This window comes from Cebus imitator, unplaced genomic scaffold (assembly GCF_001604975.1).
Source record: "Cebus imitator isolate Cc_AM_T3 unplaced genomic scaffold, Cebus_imitator-1.0 Scaffold319, whole genome shotgun sequence".
Taxonomy (NCBI): Eukaryota; Metazoa; Chordata; class Mammalia; order Primates; family Cebidae; genus Cebus; species Cebus imitator.
In genome coordinates this window covers 270706-283961 of record NW_016107634.1, presented here as the reverse complement: position 1 = coordinate 283961, position 13256 = coordinate 270706, and the positions used below count along the sequence as shown (strand labels likewise).

Below are 13256 nucleotides of genomic sequence, written 5' to 3'. Positions count from 1 at the left end.
TAGAGACGGGGTTTCACCATGTTGACCAGGATGGTCTCGATCTCTTGACCTCGTGATCCACCCGCCTCGGCCTCCCACAGTGCTGGGATTACAGGCTTGAGCCACCGCACCCGGCCTTAATTATTACTATTTTTTAATTTTTTGAGACAGAGTCTCACTCTGTCGCCCAGGCTGGAGTGCAGTGGTGCGATCTTGGCTCCCTGCAGCCTGTCCCTCCCGGATTCAAGGGATCTTCCTGCCTCACCCTCCTGAGTAGCTGGGATTTCAGGCGCCCACCATCACAACAGGTTGATTGTTTTTAGTAGAGTGGGGCTTCACCATGTTGAACAGGCTGGTCTCGAACTCTTGAGCTCAAGCAGTCCTCCCACCTCGGCCTCCCAAAGTGCTGGGGTTACAGGTGTGGTCACTGTTCCCGGCCCCTTGTATGGGTTTAGTTATAAATTTATACACATTTTGTTTTCCTGTATATGTTCTATCTTGGCGAATATCCCATGCGTACTTAAAGAATATGCCTTCTCTATCATTTTTTCTTTTTCGAGGTGTTTTGTTCAGGCTGGAGTGCAGTGGTGTGATCTTGTGGTACAACCTCTGCTTCCTGAGTTAAAGCGCTTCTCCTGCCTCAGCCTTCCAAGTAGCTGGGATTACAAGCATGTGCCACCATGCCTGGTTAATTTGTATTTTTAGTAGAGATGGGGTTTCACCATGATGGCCAGGCTGGTCTTCAACTCTTGACCTCAGGTGATCCACCTGCCTCAGCCTCCCAAAGTGCTGGGAATATAAGCGTAAGCCACTATACCTGGCCTGCTCACATTGTTTTTAAAGTTTCATTTGGATCAGGTTTGATTCTTTTGTTCAGGTCTTCTTCATGCTTACTGATTTTTCTGTCTGCTGCTCTATTGATTTCTGAGTGGGTAGAGTTGAAATCAACAAATGTAATGTAGATTTGTCTTTTTGGGTTTTTTTTTTTTTGTTTTTTTAGCTATATCAATTTCCACATTATTTTTTCAGAACCTCTATTAATTAGATGCTTATGTATTTAGGATTATGGCTTGATGAGTTAACTCCTTTATCATTACTCAGTGTTCTTACCTAGTCCTTGTTCTGAAGTGTGCTTTGTCTGAGAGTATTAAGTCCTTCTGGTTTCATATTATGAAGGATGTTCACTGTGTACTGGTTACCATTTTAGCCCACTATGTCTTGGACTGCATTTTTACTTCTTGCCTTAGTCCAGTAAGTCAAAACATTCATAACCACAACAAGTTACGTGAAGCCCAGTTTTATTACCCACGGATAGGCAGCAAGGGACAGGAGAAGCCTAGCTTTCATTGCAAATCAGTCCCTCAAGGCTTGGGAAAGCTGCTCAGAGTGGATGGTCTCTTGTCTGTGGCCCCATAGCTGAGGGCCCAGGAAAGAAGGTTTTATGTCCCAGGGGTACCATGATTCATCGGGCTAAAGCATTGAAGGACATCCTGTTTGAGGGTGGAGGAAATGACAGGAACAGAAACTGAGGCTCTTCCCACCAGCTCCTCCTTGTCTCAGGATGCTTCATTCTCAGCATGTTATACAGTTACACAAAGGTGTGGGGTGGGCCAGGGAACTGGCTTGATTCAAGGCCACCTGGAGAACTGCCCTGTACATATGCTTATTGTTTGAATGTGTATCTGTTAGCATCCTGTTTTTTTTCTTCCCTTAACCTCTGTATATTTGAAGTAGATTTCCAGTAGATAGCACTTATTCTTTTTTGTTTTTGTTGTTTATGTATGTAAGACTCAGTATCATTAGTGGTATTGACAGGACCACGGATGGCACTGTTTTGCATTATATATAGCCTCTCTGTTGTCTGCTGTGGATGTTGGAATAAAGTTGCTTTGCTGGTGGTGATCCATCTCATGACCCTGTCATTAAATTCACTTGCGTTGTGATCTACAGTGTGTAATAAGAGACTTTAAGTCCACATACGTCTCTTGTGGAGCTAGGCAATCAAAGAAGTGCCAGCCATTCCTAGCCCACAGTGTCGAAACATAAGCCCTGCATTATGCTTAGGTTTAGAAACCAAAACTTCACAGAAAGGAGATAACAAATCATATTCACATCTCAAAACCCAAAAGCTTGAAATATTTCATTTGTAGAAAAAAAGAATAAGAGGCCAGGTGTGGTGGGTTATGCCTGTAATTCCAGCACTCTGGGAGGCTGAGACAGGTGGATTGCTTGAGTCCAGGAATTTGAGACTACCCTGGACAACATGGTGAAATCCTGACTCTACTAAAAATGCAAAAAACTAAGTGGGGTATGGTGGCACAGGCCTGTAGTCCCAGCTACACAGGAGGCTGAGGTAGGAGAATCACCTGATGCTGAGAGGTTGAGGATGTAGTGAGCCAAGATCATGCCACTGTACTCCAGCCTGGGCAACCAGGGTGAGACCCTGTCTTAAAAAGAAAAGGAGGGGGGGTGGGAATAAGGCCAGGCACCATGGCTTATGCCTGTAATCCCAGCTAGGAAGCTGAGGCAGGAGGATCCTTTGAGACCAGTCTGGGCAATGTAGTGAGACTTTGTCTGTTCACAAAAAAATAATATTATGCAGGTGTGGTAGTGCATGTCTGTAGTCCCAGCAACTCAGTAGGCTGAGGCGGGAGGATTGCATGAGCCGGGAGGTTGAGACTGTACTGAGCCAAGATCATGCTGTTGTACTCCAGCCTTGGTGATAGAGCAAGACTGTCTCAAAAAAAAAAAAAAAAAAAAAAAAGAATCTAGTAGGTTCATTTTAAGTCCGCTTACTTTTGTAAGTATATAATTTATGGGCTATCGTGTCAGTCATGTTTTTGTTTTTTTGAGGCAGGGTCTCACCTATTGTTTAGGCTGGAGAGTGCAGTGGTGCAGTCTTGTCTCACTGACGCCTCCACCTCCCAGGCTTAGGTGATTCTCCCATCTCAAGCCTCCTGAGTAGCTGGGACTACAGGTTCATGCCACCACACCTGACTACTTTTTAAACTTTTTGTAGAGACAGGGTTTTGCCATGTTGCCCAGGCTAGTCTCAAACTCCTGAACTGAAGCAATTCAACTGCCTTGGCCTCCCAAAGTGCTTGGACCACAGGCATGAGCCACCACACCTGCCCCAGTCAGTCATGTTTTTTGACTACAGTTATCTAAACATGTTTCATGATTTCAGCAAACACAGTCAATTAGATTTAGATGGGTAATGAGCATCAAACCTAAACAGCTCTTTAAGATGCAAAAAAATATGACACTGGAAGTGTTAGTTGCTCCAACTTAATTGATAAACAGGTAGTTTCATTGTTCAGCTTGTTTTCTGCACATATTCTTTCCTGTTGGTATTGACAAAGAGAAGCAATTTATAGAAACTATACTGGCTCATTTGTTTTAATATTTCTCTTTGAAGTTGATTCTCTGTCTGCCTTTGTGATTTCATATTTTTTCTTATAAAAAGGAGAGTTGGGCTGGGCGTGGTGGCTCATGCCTGTAATCCAAGCACTTTGGAGGCCAAGGCGGGCGGATCACCTGAGGTCAGGTATTCAAGACCAGCCTGACCAACATGGTGAAACCCCATCTTTAAAAAAAAAAAAAAAAGGGAAGTTGATTTATGTTTCCCCAGTATTCTACTCTTGCCGGGATAGTGTGTGAAAAGAGTCACTTCCTTCATCCAGACATTGAGATACCATCGTCCATTGGTCTCTTAGTGTCATTAGGCAATCTTGCTGTCTAAATATCATAGGGTGTACTTACACAAGCCTCTGTGGTATAGCCTACTATACATCAAGTGAATATGTACAGCCTGTTGCTCCTAGGCTGCAAATGTGTACAGCATGTTACTGTACTGAATCCTGTAGTATTCATTTGTAACGCAATGGTATTTGTATATCTAAATATATCTAAAACCTAGAAAAATACAGTATAAAAATCTTTTTTAAAAAAAGGGTACACCTGTATAGAGAGCTCTTATCATGAGTGGTGTTTGCAGGACTGGAAGTTGCTCTGGGTGAGTCAGGTAGTAAGTGATGAGTGCATACGAAGGGGGCCTAGAACATTGCTATATACTTTTATATGACTGACAGCTCAGTAGGCTTGTTTATACCAGTATCACCCTAAACACGAGTAATACATTGCACCTCAATATTATCTATATTACCACAGCTTTCACTAGGTGATAGGAATTTTTCAGCTTTATTATAATTTTTTTTTTGAGACAGTCTGTTGTCCATGCTGGAGTGCAGTGGCGTGATCTTGGCGCATTGCAGTCGCAGCCTCCTGGGTTCAAGCAGTTCTCTTGCTTCAGCCTCCTGAGTAGCTGGGAGGCTGAAGCAGGAGAACTTCACGCCCAGCCTTCAGCTCCATTATAATTTTATGGTAGCACTGACATATATGTGATCCATTGTTAGTTAAAAACTGTTATGCAACGGCCAGCTGCAGTGGCTCACACCTGTAATCTTAGCACTTTGGGAAGCTGAGGCGAGCAGATCACGAGGTCAGGAGATTGAGAGCATCCTGGCTAACATGGTAAAACCCCGTCTCCGCTAAAAATTAAAAAATTAGCCAGGCGTGGTGGCATGTACCTATAGTTCCAGATACTTGGGAGGCTGAGGCTGAAGAATTGCTTGAACCTGGGGAGGCAGAGGTTGCAGTGAGCCAAGATCACGCCACTGCACTCCAGCCTGGGTGACAGAGTGAGACTTTATCTCAAAAGGAAAAAAAAAAAACAAATACAAAAAATGTTATGCGGCTCATGATTGTATTTACTGTGTAATATGTAGTGCTTTGTTTTTCTATTACTGAAAAAAGATATATCTGAGGCTTGGGAATGAAGTTCTGGTAGAGATGTAAATTTGGGATTTGCTAACATTGGTCTCAATTGTTCCTTGTTAGGCAGACTTACATCCGTGACTCAGAATTTATTTGTAGCCTTAGAGATCATACTTGGAGAGAATCAATGTAGATGAGATTGTGCTGGTCCTCATCTACCTGATTTAGAAAGAGCCAGCTATTGTCATCTGATTTTAGCTGGAGAGTATAGGGCTTACCGTTTAGGTTAACCAGGTACCATCTTACGTTAGACCTGCTCTGTACATTTACTGATGTAATCCTTACAACAGTCGTGCCTCAGAGTTGTTCTAATGGAAGTGGAATATTGAGCACAGTAACTAGAACACAGCAAGTTCTCAGTAGGATAACCATCATCATGATTACCATGTATTACTGTTTCACAGAAGACAAAACAGAGGCTCAGAAAGATTGTTTAGGAGTTACAGAGCAATCAATGAGGAGGGCTAATCAAGGTCTTGTACAGCTTTAAAGTCCATGCTGTATCTCCATTTAAATTCTTATTATATAGAGTGTGCACATGACATGTCATTAGTGGTTGTGAGACCATGGACCAGTCATAGCACTCAGTTTTCTCATCTGTAAAATAGGGATAACACTTAATGCACTAGAATTAGGCTGTGAGAATTACTAGACCACAGACTCTCTTCTGACCCTAGAAGGTAGCCATCGGGTCTTAGACTGAGCCTGAGGCCTCATTTGTACCACCCATGTTCACCTCCTCTTAGGCCTTAGAAACTGGTTCGGGAAAAATAGGTTTTGAAGGTATTAATAGTATTGGAGAGGAGCTGCTTCCTCTTTTTTCCTTTCTAGGCATAGCCGCTGTCAAAATTTTGTGTTAATCATTCCCTAGCTTTTCTTTATAGTTTGGTTTTTTTTTTTTTTTTTTGGATTTTTTTTTCTTTTTTTTTTGCTGAAAGTTTTAGTTTTTCACTTACATTCTTGATCTGTTTTAATTTTTTTTTTTTTTTTTTTGGAGTTTTGCTTTGTCTCCCAGCCGGAGTACAGTGGCGCGATCTCAGCTCACTGCAACCTCTACCTCCCAGCTTCAAGTGATTCTCCTGCCTCAGCCTCCCGGGTAGCTGGGACTACAGGCGCCCACCGTCACGCCTGGGTAATTTTTTTTGTATTTTTAGTAGAGACGGGGTTTCACCACGTTAGCCCGGATGATCTTGATCTGCTGACCTCGTGATCCACCCACCTCAGCCTCCCAAAGTGCTGGGATTACAGGCATGAGCCTCTGCGCCCGTCCCTTCTTTATAGTTTTATCAGCTATGTGCACTTTCTTACACAATATTTAATTTGGATTTTACCATTTTCAAACTTTAATGGCATATAGTATGTATTCTGAAATTTACATTTATTTAACATTTTGGAGGATTCAGTCACGTTGATATGTATAGTTTAATGCATTCATTTCTTTGCTGTGTAGTATTTCATTATTTGAATATGCCATAATATTTTGTTTCTAATGTTCCTGGAATTGTGGATCACAGGGTAGGTGGCTGGTCATGATGGCTCATGCATATAATCCCATCCATTTGGGAGATTTGGGAGGCCATGGTGGGAGGATCACTTAAGGCCAGGAGTTTGAAACCAGCCTGGGCAACATAGTGAAACTTTGCCTCTAAAATTAAAAATTATATATATATATATATATATATATATATATATATATATGACATTAGCTGGACTTGGCGGCATGTGCCTGTAGTCCCAGCCATACTCAGTAGGCTGAGGCAAGAGGACCCCTTGAGCCCAAGATTTCACGGCTGCAGTGAGTCATGATTATTCCACTATACTCCAGCCCGGGTGACAGAGTGAGACTTTGTCTCTAAAAAAATAAAAAATAAAAGGGTTTTTCCTTTATTCATTCAACAGATATTTATTGAGCACTGTATGTGCCAAGTACTAAAGAGATAAATCCCTGACCTCATGGAGTTTACCTTCTGTTTGAGACAAGCAGTGAACGTAAATAAATGAAATAGAAGGATGGTAAATGCCAGAAAGAAAAGAATTAGAATAGGATATGGGGGATCAGGTGTGTAGGAAGGTGCATGTTGTGGGTAGACTTCCATCAAAGGTGATATTTGGAAACAAACTTGAGGTTATGCACCATTTAAAAATATTGCGTAACCAAAGGAAATGGATATCCATGGCCATTAAGCACATAGTGATACATGATTAAAGTAAAAATGTCTACCCTTCTTAGAGAATTATTTTTTAGTTATACACATTTTCTAGAAGGATATAGCCTAGATGCTGTTCTCTACTGATTTGTGTAAAGAAGCTACAAATGTGCTCAGATTTGGAGGAATAGAAATTACACAAATTTTACAGGTAAGAAAGCACTGTTAGGTTAGCATTTATTCGGATTTAAATTCCTTTAGGTCAAATTCATAATTATACACCAATGGAATTTGTTCCTGTCAGACATGAGGGGGTGTATTAACCTGTAGTTTTATAAGACACAGTAGTTCACAGTACATGGAGTCTGGAGTTAGTTGGTTATAGGTTCAAATCTCAGCATCACTAATGTGTGACCTTGGTCACACACACACCCAGGCTGGAGTGCAGTGGTGCCAAGTTGGCTCACTGCAACCTCCACCTCCGCCTCCCAGGTTCAAGCGATTCTTCTGCCTCAATTTCCTGAGTGGCTGGGTTTACAGGTGCCCTCCATCATGCCTGGCTAATTTTTGTATTTTTAGTAGAGGCGAGGTTTTCACCATGTTGCCCAGGCTGATCTCGAACTCCTGATCTCAGGAGTTCACCTTGCCCTGTCAGAGTGCTGGGATTACAGGCATGAGCCACTGTGCCCAGCTAAAAACCTTTTTTTCCCCTTTTTCTCTTTTTCTTTTTTTTTTTTTCTCTCTTGATAACTCACAGAACATTAACTTTGTATCTTAAAATAATTATAAGTTCATGGGAAGTTGCAGAGATGTCCCATGGATGCAGTTGTACCAATGATTATGGCTTACCTTACTGTAGTACAATATCAGAACCAGGAAATTGACATTGGTTCATCAGTGTGTATAGTTCTGTGCTACTTAATCACATGTGTAGATTTGTATAACTACTATCACAGTGAAGATATAGAACTGTTTTGTTACTACAAAAAAGTTCTCCTGGCAGGGCATGGTGGGTTACACCTATAATCCCAGAACTTTGGGAGGCTGAGGCAGGAGGATCATTTGAGGCCAGGAATTTGTGACCAGCTTGGTCAACTTAGCAAGACCCCATTTCTTAAAAATAAATAAACAAATAAATAAATAAGCCAGGTGTGTTGGTGCATGCCTGTATTCCCAGTACTTTGAACCCAGGAGTTGGAGACAGCAGTGAGCTAAGATCACATTACTGCACTCTAGCCTGGATGACAGAGCAAGACCCTGTCTCAAAAAAAAAAAAAAAAAAAAAAAAAAGGTTCTCTTTCATGCCGCCCCTTTATAGTTACACCCACCCTCATCCTCAACCCCTGGTTTCAGAAAAACATTAATCTGTTTTCTGTCTCTATAATCTTGTCATCTTGAGAATGATACATAAATGAAATCATTCATAGTGACCTTTTGAAATTGGCTTTTTTCCACTCAGAATGATGTCCTTAAGATCCAACCAGTTTATTGTATGTATCAATGGTTCCTTTTTATTGCTAACTAGTATTCTGTGATATGGATATATACCAAGTGTATTTAACCTTTTTTCTTTTCAAGGCAGTATCTCGCTCTGTCTCCCAGGCCGAAGTGCAGTAGTGCAATCACATCTCACTACAGCCTCAGACGCCCTGGGCTCAGATGATTGTCCTGCCTCAGACTCTGTGTTAGTTGGAACTACAGGTGCATGCCACCACAGCTTGCTAAGCTTTTAAAAAAATTTTGTAGAGTTGGGGGTCTCACTGTGTTGCCCCAGGGTGGCCTTGGGCTTAAGCAGTCCTCCTGCTTTGGCCTCCCAAAACTCCAGGATTACAGGTATAAGCCACTGTGCCTGGCCAATGATTAATGTATTGAGAAGATTTTGGCTCTTCTTGGCTCTTATGAATAAAGCTGCCACAGATGTTTAAGTTTTTGTATGGACTTAAGTTTATTTCTTTGGGATGCCTAGAAGTGTGATTGCCAAGTCATATGGCAAACATGCTTGATTTTTAAGGCAACTGTCAAACTGTCTAGAGTGGCTATATCATTTTATATTCCCTACTGTGAATGTGTATATGTCTTCATCTGTGAAATAACTCTTTATGTCCATTGCCCATTTTCAATTGTTTTTTTGCTGTTGCATTTTGAGAGTTCTTTATGTATTATAGTTATGAATCCTTTGTCAGATGTGTGGCTTGCAAATATTTTTCTCCCATCTTTTCATCCTTTCACAGTCTTTCTGCAGAGCAAAAATTTTAAAATTTGTGAAGTCAAATTCATCAAGATTTTTCTTTTATGGATTGCTTTTGGTATCATGTCTAAGAAATCCTCACGAAGTCCTAAGTTCTTAAGATTTTCTCCTAATGTGTTATTATAAAGGTTTTATAGTTTTATGTTTTACATTAAAGTTTTCTACTTTGAGTTAATTTTTATGTAAAATACGAAGGTCAGGTTAAGATTCCTTTTTTTTTTTTTTTGCCTTTATATATCTGGATATCTAGTTGTTCCAGCACAATTTGTTGAAAAGTCTGTTTTTATTCCATTGAATTGCTTCCGTACCTTAATCAAAAATCTGTTTGGCTTACTTGTGTATTTCTGGGTTCTGTTTTTTTATTTTTTCCACTCATCTGTGTGACAGTCCTTCCCCCGTTACCACAGTCTCAGTGACTTTATCTCTAGAAATTATAAAATTGAGCATAGAGATTCTTCTCAGTTCTTTTTCAAAATTGATTTAGCCATTCTAGTTCCTTTGCCTTTCAATGTAAAATCTTTGAATAATCTTTTTTGAGACAGGGTTTTGCTCTTGTTGCTCAGGCTGGACTGCAATGGCATGATCTTAGCTCACTGCAACCTCTGCCTCCTGGGTTTAGGCAATTTTCCTGCCTCAGCCTCCCTAGTAGCTGGAATTATAGGTGCCTGCCACCACGCCCAGCTAAGTTTTGTATTTTTAGTGGAGATGGGGTTTCGCCATGTTGGCTAGGCTGGTCTCCAAACTCCTGACCTCTGGTGATCCACCTGCCTTGGCTTCCCAAAGTGCTGGGATTACAGACATCATCCACCGTGCCCTGCCATAATCTTGTCTGTATCTGTAAAAAACATCTTGCTGGGATTTTGATACATTAGCCTCTATAAGTCAATTTATAGAGAATTGACATCTTTACCATCTTGAGTCTGTGAACACATTATATGTCTCTAGGAATTTAAGTCTTCTTCAGTTTATCTTACCAGCATTTTATATTTGTTAGCATAAATATGCTATTGTGTTTCTGTCAATCAGTTGACTCTACTTACGGGTCTCTTTCAGGTTCTCTATTCTGTTTTATTCAACTAGGTGTCTATCCCTTGGTCAGTAACACACATTCCTGATTACTGTAGCTTATATAATAAGCTTATTGTATAAATAAAGCTTATTTAATGTCTGTAAATTGAGTAGCGTGATTCCTCCACTGTATTCTTCTTTTACAATAGTGATTTAGCTGTTACAGTGCATTCACATTTCTACATAAATATTAAAACAATCCTACATCCACAAAAAAGTGTTGCTGGGACTATATTAGGAGTTTTTTTTTTTAAAATCTATAGATCACGTTAAGGAGAATTGGCATGTTTACTGCATTGAGTATCCTAATCCACATTTCTTTGGTTATTTAGAACTTCTCTGATTTCCTTCATCAGCATTTTATAGTTTTCAGCATACAAATCTTCTGCATGTTTTGTTAGGTTTACACCTATTTCATTTTGCATAGAACCATTTGATTTCCATATAGTTATAGGGCTGTTCAGATTATCCCTTTAATACTGGGTAAGTCGGTAGTTTCTGCTTTTAAAGGAATTGGTCAGCCCCCATCAATTTGATTTCACACCCAAGTTGTCAAGTTTGTGTGTGCATGTTCTTTTTTTTTAAAGATGGGGCTTCACCATGATGGCCAGGCTGGTCTTGAACTCCTAACCTCAGGTGATCCACCCACCTCGGCCTCCCAAAGTGCTAGGATTACAGGCGTGAGCCACCGCATCCGGTGTGTACATGTTCTTAAGTATCTCTTATTCTTTTTAATCTCTGCATGGTTGGTGGTATCATGAAATGAAAAAATGGTATCCCCTTTTTCATTCCTCATTTTGGCAAATTTTGTCTTCTTTTTCTTTGTCAATCTTGCAGGGAGGTTTGTTAATTTTTTGACCTTTTCAAATAACCAGCTTTTTGTTTCATTGACTTTTCTCTATTTTTAAGCTGTCAATTTCATTGACTTCTGCACTTGGAATTTTCTACCTCCATTGACACCAGGAGGAGAGAGCTTCCTCCTTACTGGTGAATGAGGGTAGAAGTTTAGGCTCCTATCAGGTCTTTATTGACTACCTCTCTGACTGGGAAGGGCATGAATGCCTATTCACTGCTTCCTATGTATTCTCCACTGATATTTTGGGGAGTGGGGCCCTGGCTTCTCTGACACCACTGAACAGTGGGTAGTTGGGGCACCTAGTTTCAGCTAGGCCTTTTACTGGGCCTTTGCTGGAGAAAAAGAGGGGGATGTTTTTTCCTGTAATGTTTAGCTGAAGTAGAACCCTTATTTTCTAAAATCTTTCTGCCCCTTTCCTGTTTCTTTGGGCAGAGAGAGCAAGGCTTTGTGGGCTTTTTTTGTTTACCCCTCTTGGTGTTTCTGGGTTACTGGCTTTCTGAGCACCCATTTTGGAATATGTGAGACAAAAAGAAAACCCAGTAAACTTACCACTCTGTGTATCCTTGGGTCCTGAATTGGCAGTCTCTACCTTTCACAGTCGTCTTGTATTATATAGAATGTCTAGAGTTCTTAGCTGTGTGTAGCCGAAGGCATAATGAAAATTAGATTTACTTCATCTTTCTCTTTCTGAAATGCATTGCAACATCTTTCCAGATTTCAGGTATTAATTCTTTGCCAGTACTGTGTGTTTAGATAGCTCTTCCAACTTGGGGCTTGACTTCTCACTTTGTTCATGGTAATATTTTCACCAGTTGTAGTTCTGTAACAAAGAACTGTAATAAAGTTCTGTAACAAAGATGAATATATTAATCTTTTCATTATAGCTCTTGCTTTTTGTTTCTTGCTTAAAAATTTATTCCAATAATTTTGTACTCCAAGGTCACAAGTATATTCTCTCACATTTTCTTGTGAAAGTTTTTTTTAAAGACAGAATATTGCTCTATTGCCCAGGCTAGAATGCAGTGGTGCAATCTCTGCTCACTGCAACCTCCACCTCCTGGGTTCAAGCGATTCTCCTGCCTCAGCCTCCTGAGTAGCTGGGATTACAGTTGTGCACCACCACACCCAGCTAATTTTTGTGTTTTTAGTAGAGACAGGGTTTCACCATGTTGATCAGTCTGGTCTCGAACTCCTGACCTTGTGATCCGCCTGTCTGGGCCTCCCAAAGTGCTGGGATTATAGGCATGAGCCACCACACCTGGCCTTTGAAAGTTTTATAGTTGTTTATCTATTCAAAATAGTAATTTTTTGAATCAGATAAAGTAGGGATCTAATTTAATTCCCCCCCCCAATAGTTGTTCCAGCAGCATGAAAAGTTCATCCCTTTTCCCACTGATTTCTAGTGAGACATCTGATCTATATAAAGTATATGTTTATGTAAGCCTTATAAATATCACACCATTTTAATTGTTACAGCTTTATAGTAGGTTTTGTTATTTGGTAGGCATGTCCCCACAGCTTGTCAAAATTCTATTGAAATCTCTGTTGGGATTGTTACTAGAGCTGCATTGAATCTATAGATATGTTTGTGGGAGCATTGTCGTCTTTACCATCATGAACATGCTTTCTTCATGATTTAGATATTTTTTAATATTTTTAATTATAGCTGAATACTTTTCTGCACAATGACCTTCACAGTCTTTTGAAATTTATTTCTAAGTACTTAATATATTTTTGTTGCTATTGTAAAACTTTTTTAAATTAAATTTTTATTTATTTCTATATACAAATGAAATTGGCCTTTGGATTACTTTGCATTTGTTCTTATGCATTTCATTAAAAAAATATATCTGGGAACCTTATTGCAGTCTTCCTTAGTATAAATTATACAGCATGAAGTTTATATTAGAGTTTTAATTCATTTGGTATTTTTTATTGTTTACCAAGCACTATGAAAGACTATTCTTTTTTGTTTGAAGGAATAATATTTGCATTTGTTAAAAGGAAATGGTATTTCATAATCTCTGCGGAGATTTCAAACAAAAGGAACATGTCTCTTTTCTGCTTCCAGAAATCCTAATTTTGTAAGTCTAGAGAAAACCTTAGCTCCTTGTTTTGTTTT

At 39.9% G+C, this 13256-nt stretch overlaps 1 protein-coding gene across 1 annotated transcript in view; it reads left to right on the top strand.

Moving 5' to 3' along the window:
• TRIM24 (tripartite motif containing 24) overlaps positions 1–13256 on the top strand; it is a 117285-nt gene that overhangs the window by 34089 nt on the left and 69940 nt on the right. The gene's annotated exons all lie outside the window — the stretch shown is intronic.